Below are 6000 nucleotides of genomic sequence, written 5' to 3'. Positions count from 1 at the left end.
TGTTTAGAAGGAGGGAATGTGGTACTGAGATATGCTTACAGTGATAAGAAAGTTTAGCAGGCGACCTTGTAAAATGCAGACAATCAGACTCCTTAGGACAATTAGGTGAAAATCATGGTGTCAAGTCAGATAAGTGAAGAAACATTACCACTTCAAGCAGTAAAAATGTCAAAAGAAATTTGAAATTTAACAGGCCGGCGACTGAAGGCCATGCATTGTTTGTGAAGCATCAGATAGATTGTGAATCTGGATTACCCACTCAGTGGGGAAACAGGGGAGGGTCCTGCCATCAAAAGGTATATAAACAGTGTTTTGGAACTAGTAGATGCGCTCTCTCCTGCTTGTGGGGCGCCCGCCATTGCAATCGCGAATAAATTACTACTTCACTGAGATCCTTGCCTGAGCCTAAGTTATTGGCTACGGAGTGTTTCTCACAATCAGCATCACGCTTGGGCGTGGGCACTGACCCTGCGGAGGACAGAGCTGAGATTCGGGTGTATTGTGTACCCTGCCACCAGCCATCGTTTTTTTTCCCCTAGCAGATCAATTTTGAATTATTTTCCAAACTTTTCGTGGCACAGTAGGCTCTTCCCGCTATGATTTGTGAAGCTGTGGGGGCCCTCAGGCATTTGCTGCTGGCAGAGGAAAAGCGCTTGTCGAATTTGTTGTAAATACTTAATGTTTGGACAAAACCACGCATCTCTGTGTGTGTGTGTGTGTGTGTGTGTGTGTGTGTGTGTGTCTGTGTGTGTCTGTGTGTGTGTGTGCGCGCGCGTGCGTGCTGTGACGCCCCGGCCCCACCAGGGAAAACCTCCACCGACGAAACTGCTGCTGGAGCTCATGCAGGCCTTCATCGTGCCGAAGGACTTCACGGGGACTTCTGCCGGCTCCGGGTGCTCGCACGCAGCCAGAAATGGGGGAGAAAAACCAAAATCAGGATGAGGAGAGCTCAAAGACTGCGCCCACCTGCCCTCGCTTTCCCTTCACCCCAAGCCCTGTTCTACCATCAGCCTTCGCCTCTTGTTATGTGTTAACAATTCGTGTCCATAAAGAACAGTCCTGTCTGCCTCTGGGCCCTGCACTGGCAATTTAATTCTTGAACCACAGATGCAGTGTGTCCCAGTCTCCCCCTCATTCTAGTCAATTTATCAAGTCTTCAGAAAATACTCCTCAAATTTATGAACCTGTTTGCTTTTGTTATTCCGGACTTCTATTTCTAACAGTTACAGCCTTTTTTTTTTTGTCTTCTTCAAGATTAACTTAACACTGCTATAGGTGTGACTGTCCCTGTGAATGGCTGGTGAAGAATGTTTTAATTACTGGTGAAGCGTCAATAAGAAAGTTATTTGTATTTGTATGAAGTCTTTGATGTTTGGGGGTTTCAGAACAACTGATAACAACTACTGACTGTTATGGGATACTATGCAAACCCCTGGTATCTGGCCAGGTGGCCAAGAGATTAAGAAGAAGAAAAAAAGAAGCTGAAGGACGGCTGGGAGACAAGACCTGCAGAAAATGTTCTATAAACTTGGTACGGTGCCAAAGGAGTACAAAGGGGAAGGACTTGGAGAGGAAGACTACGAGCCTTCAGCATAAAAGACCCCTAGAGACCCCCAGAGGAGACTGATGCGCATGCTCCAGTAGGAGGGACTGGACCCTGGAAGCTAATTATAATAACCTGTTTTTTTTAGAAGTAGTAATGAATATGTATTAATCTAGGAGCATAAAAATCAGCTACTTGATGTGGCTGGTGTGCGTCCTGGTGGAGCGGAGACTCCCGGTGAACCCAGCACTGATTGCTTACCTCTATTCTTCTATTTTCTTTTAATAAATCCTATTTTTTATTTAATCCTAATTTGAATCCTGAGCCATTTCTAACACCCTCGCTGAGTTTTCGGCTCCTGGCCGTGTCCCGGGACGGGTCTGTGGGGGATGGAGAGCTGTGCAGCGTGCTGGTGGGTGTTATAAGTTGCCCCCCTAATTAATTTTCAGAGAGCACTGCATTAATAATAGAATTTATTGAGTAAGCAACAGCAAGCAAAACAGCGCTGGGCGGCCGTGAGTCTCAGCTCCGCTAACAGCACGCACCTCACCCCCACCAGGGTCCCTTTTTATATCTTGGTAATTCTGGGATTACGCAGCACATCCTGGTATATTCTGCGACTGCGCGCACTGTTGCTAGGGGGTTGTCTCTGTCCCTCTGGTGGTCGTGAAGATGAAGGCTGTAGTCTTCCTCGGCGTTGTGGTTCAACTTCTTTTTTTTATTTGGTCATGTTGGCCCAGAGTGAGATTCCTGTTGATACACTAGTTTAGCAACTTATCAGGAGATGGTTACATGAACTTTGCAGCAGTGTCTTTGAACAAAAGAGGCAACTGAGATGCAGAAGGAGAGAAGGGGAGGGGGTTCTCTTTTTTTGTTACATTAAGCAAAAGAATTTTCATAGTGTCTAGCCAAGTATTATACAGCTCCTTACTTCAGCAGGGAGCTTTTGCAACTCCCGTTCCTCAAACAGAACTCCTTGTTTTTATAATACAAAAGACAATGAACAAACATTTATTGTGTATTACAGTGGGCACAAGGAGCCCGGCGTTTCCCCCTCGTGTAGCCGGGCATGCAGGGGTGTTCCCTTGTGACTGGAAACGTGTTCTTCACCAAACGTGTAGTATTCACCCGATGGTATAACGCTAAAATGTCAGATTGCTCATTGAAACTGCCCCTGAGAGTTGCTCCTCGGAGCGTCTGGGAGCTGTCGTGGCCGCGGCTAGCAGGTATTTCTGAACACATGAGAGAACAAAACTGCTCAGTGTTTGTGGCCCGACTTACTCTCCTCCTTTGTTCTGCAGAGGTTGAGGATCCAGGTGTGGCTCTATGAGCAGGTGAACATGCGGATAGAAGGCTGCATCATCGTGAGTATCCGCACGTCCCCATCTTTCATTTTCCCTCATTCACAATCCTGTTTTTGGGTCAAGAAAAGTTATCACAAGGAAAAAAAGAATTGTACTTCTCTAATAAGTAGTCTTCGTTGTCCGGCCAGGATCGGTAAAAATCCCTGCTCGCCAGTAACTAGAGCCCTTCATAGACCAGCGGGGAGCGGGGGAAAGGCCTCCTGCCTGGCCCGGCTCCCCTCTGCTGCCCTGAGGGGGAGCAGGCCGTGTCGCGGGCCCTGTGGGTCGGGGTGCCCTGAGGGGAGGGGGGGGGGGTGCAGGCCGCAGGGCCTGGAGGCAGGGCTGGGGGCTGGGGTGTTCCCTCCCCCTGTATCAGCCCCTTCTGGGCCCTGTGAGACGCGGAGCTGCTGCCCGGGGTTAGGCCCAAGGTCCCCTGTCAGGCCTGGGGCCGCCCTTCCCCTTGCCCTGCCCTTCCCTCCCGCTCCTGAGCCCTTCCTCAGGCCTTGCTGGGCCCTCTGTCCGGCTGTCTGTCCGTCCATCCGACCCTCTGGCCATCTGTCCCACCACCCTGCCCCGTCCCTGCCCTCTCCCTAAGGAAGCAAAGAGTCCCTGGGCTGCCTTCATGGGGGGGGGGGGGGGGGGAATAAGGGAGGTTCTGCTGAGAAAAAAATGAAAGATTTCCCCCTTAACGGGCGCCTTGCGAGTTATTTCGAGTTCCAACCTTCTGCCTTCCTTCTGTAGCAGTGCCTCTAAGGGGTGCGCTGTAAGGCAGCCCTCATCTGGCGCGTTGCTCCTCCGTTCCCCCAAGGAACCGCCTTCAGGATCTAACTAACTCTGGATGCACCCAGTTGTTGCCTTAATTTCTCCTTTAGCTTGCTGAAAACAAGCCGGTTGGGTGACCTTTTGCGTTTCTCGCTTAAAATTTGGATCGAGGAGGTCTGTGTTTCCTTACGCTGATGTCCACGCTGAAGGTGCAGAAGGGTTCCGTGCTGTTGCTTGGGTCAGCCTTGTTGCCAGGTTTGGAATGTTTAGCCTACCGGTGCTTCGGTGCTGTTGGGCTGCACTCAGAGTGTGAGCTCTGGGCGTTATTTCTCAAATACTGCGTTATTTGAGCGTACAGACCCGAGATATTCTGCGGATAGGTGATTTAAGCCACGTCAGAACCACCGCTGTGGCGTGTGCCAGCGTCGGATGCCCGTTCTACTGATCGGGCGGAGCAGGCGAATTGAATTTGGTGCTGGGTGGCGAGGTGGTGTTCGGGGAAGAGCTAGGCTAAGGAGAGCTTCCTCTTGCTCTGCCCCTTCCCATCTCAAATGGCCGCTTCCTGGGGAGATGGGTTCATTGGGAGGTTAACTACAACGTTACAGTGAGGATGAGGAATCATCTTTAGTCCCGTAAGTATTTGCTGCCAGGCCGCAGCGTTGATTTCAGAAATTGTATTTAAAAAAGGAAAAAGAAAGGAAATATGTATTCTTTAACATACTCTCTTTTCTCGGAGAGTAGATGGAGGAGCTTCAGCAGTGCCCTTCCTCCAGAAACGATTCCCAGTGTCTGCTCAGACACTGAGGAGGAAAATGGAGGAGAGCCACCCGATATAAATAAAGGAAAGAAGGGGTCATGGATTAAGGGAAAACGACTACTTAAAAAATTGGTGCTCTCTAAAAACCGGTTAAGGGTTTGGGACCTGCAGGTGCTGCCTACACCTTTGTGCGTTGCAGTTGTGCCTGTTGCCACTGAGCAAAACGGGGAGAGCTGCTTTGTTGAACGCGGCGTGTTAAAGCACGTGCCACTGCCTGGAAGAAAAGCACGGACTTCCCTCGTGTGGGACTTCTTCCCTAGCGATCTGTGGTTTACCTGATGGTTTCCCATAAGCTGTGAATGTTTAAAAGAAAAAAAAAAAAAAAAAACAACACCAACGTTTAGAGTGGTGAGGCAGATCCTCACCTGGGGACTCAGAATCAGCGGTGACATCACCATGCGAAGCATTGTGTGCGCTTCGGGTCGGGGCTGCTGCGAGCCTCGCAGCGGGGAGGGAGAGCGGATCCGGGGTGCCTCTGTGTCAGCCCTCTGCCCTGGTGGCTTCATGAGCACTGAGAGTTTGACTCCTGTGTTCCCAGCTTTCGCTTCCGCACCTGCGGTGTGGCAGAGCCAGCGAGCTGCTTTCTCAGCTGGAGGAGGAAGAGGAGTGACCTCAACATTGCCGAGGTAAAGCACAATTATTGAAAAGATTTGGCAAAGATGTGGGTTGTACCAGCACGGCTGCTGCAGCTGCAGCAGATCCTGGAGCACTGGAGAAGATAGAGAGGGGTTTCTTCATGAAAAGAATGCTGTTAAAAGTGTTTTCATGCCAGAAATTAGGATAAACGCCTCTGTTGTTTGACATCCTCTATTGACCTGGCACATTGGCATTACAGCGTACCTGGCACGCTGTTTGTATTTAAAAAAAAGGTATTTTAGTCAGGGCAGGCCAGAAACCTGCCTTGGCACTTCCACATCGCAGCAATGCTTACAGACCCTGCATCCTGGCTGCCAGGCCAGGATCTAAATCCGATGGTGCTGTTGGTAAACTGAAGCTCAGGAAGCGCTTCTGGGTTTTTTTGTCCTTCCATGTGAATTTTTACCCTATGAAGATGGTGTATTAAGCTATCTTTGTAACAACAAATAGGTTTAAAAGCAGTTTCAGTTTAACATCTACATGCTTGGGTGTTATTAACAGAGCTTTGTATACTGAGATGGTGCTTGGTAGGAGAAAAAACATAAATCTTACCTGGGAAACTTGGACCCCCTCGGCTACGTACTGCTATGAGGAAACTCAGATGTAAGAACACACTTAAATAACACATCACCAGAGCTGTTGTGCTCCTGACCACCAAAGGCACCTTTTTCCAACACCATCGTACTGGAAGTTGATGCAGCTGGTTCCATCCATAACATGTGACTATACAGCGCTGTAAAAGAAATATTTTTTCACAGCTTTGGAAAAAGTGAAGCAGAGAAAACCACACATAACCACTGATACCTGGACCCCAAACTGCCACAGACTGACAGTGATGCCCACTGGATATCTCCTGATACCCTGCTGCCTTCTGACTGCTCCAGCAGAAGTCCCGTTTT

The sequence above is a fragment of the Aythya ferina genome (assembly GCF_964211825.1).
Source record: "Aythya ferina genome assembly, chromosome: 10".
NCBI lineage: Eukaryota > Metazoa > Chordata > Aves > Anseriformes > Anatidae > Aythya > Aythya ferina.
Note: the sequence above shows the minus strand (reverse complement) of the source record.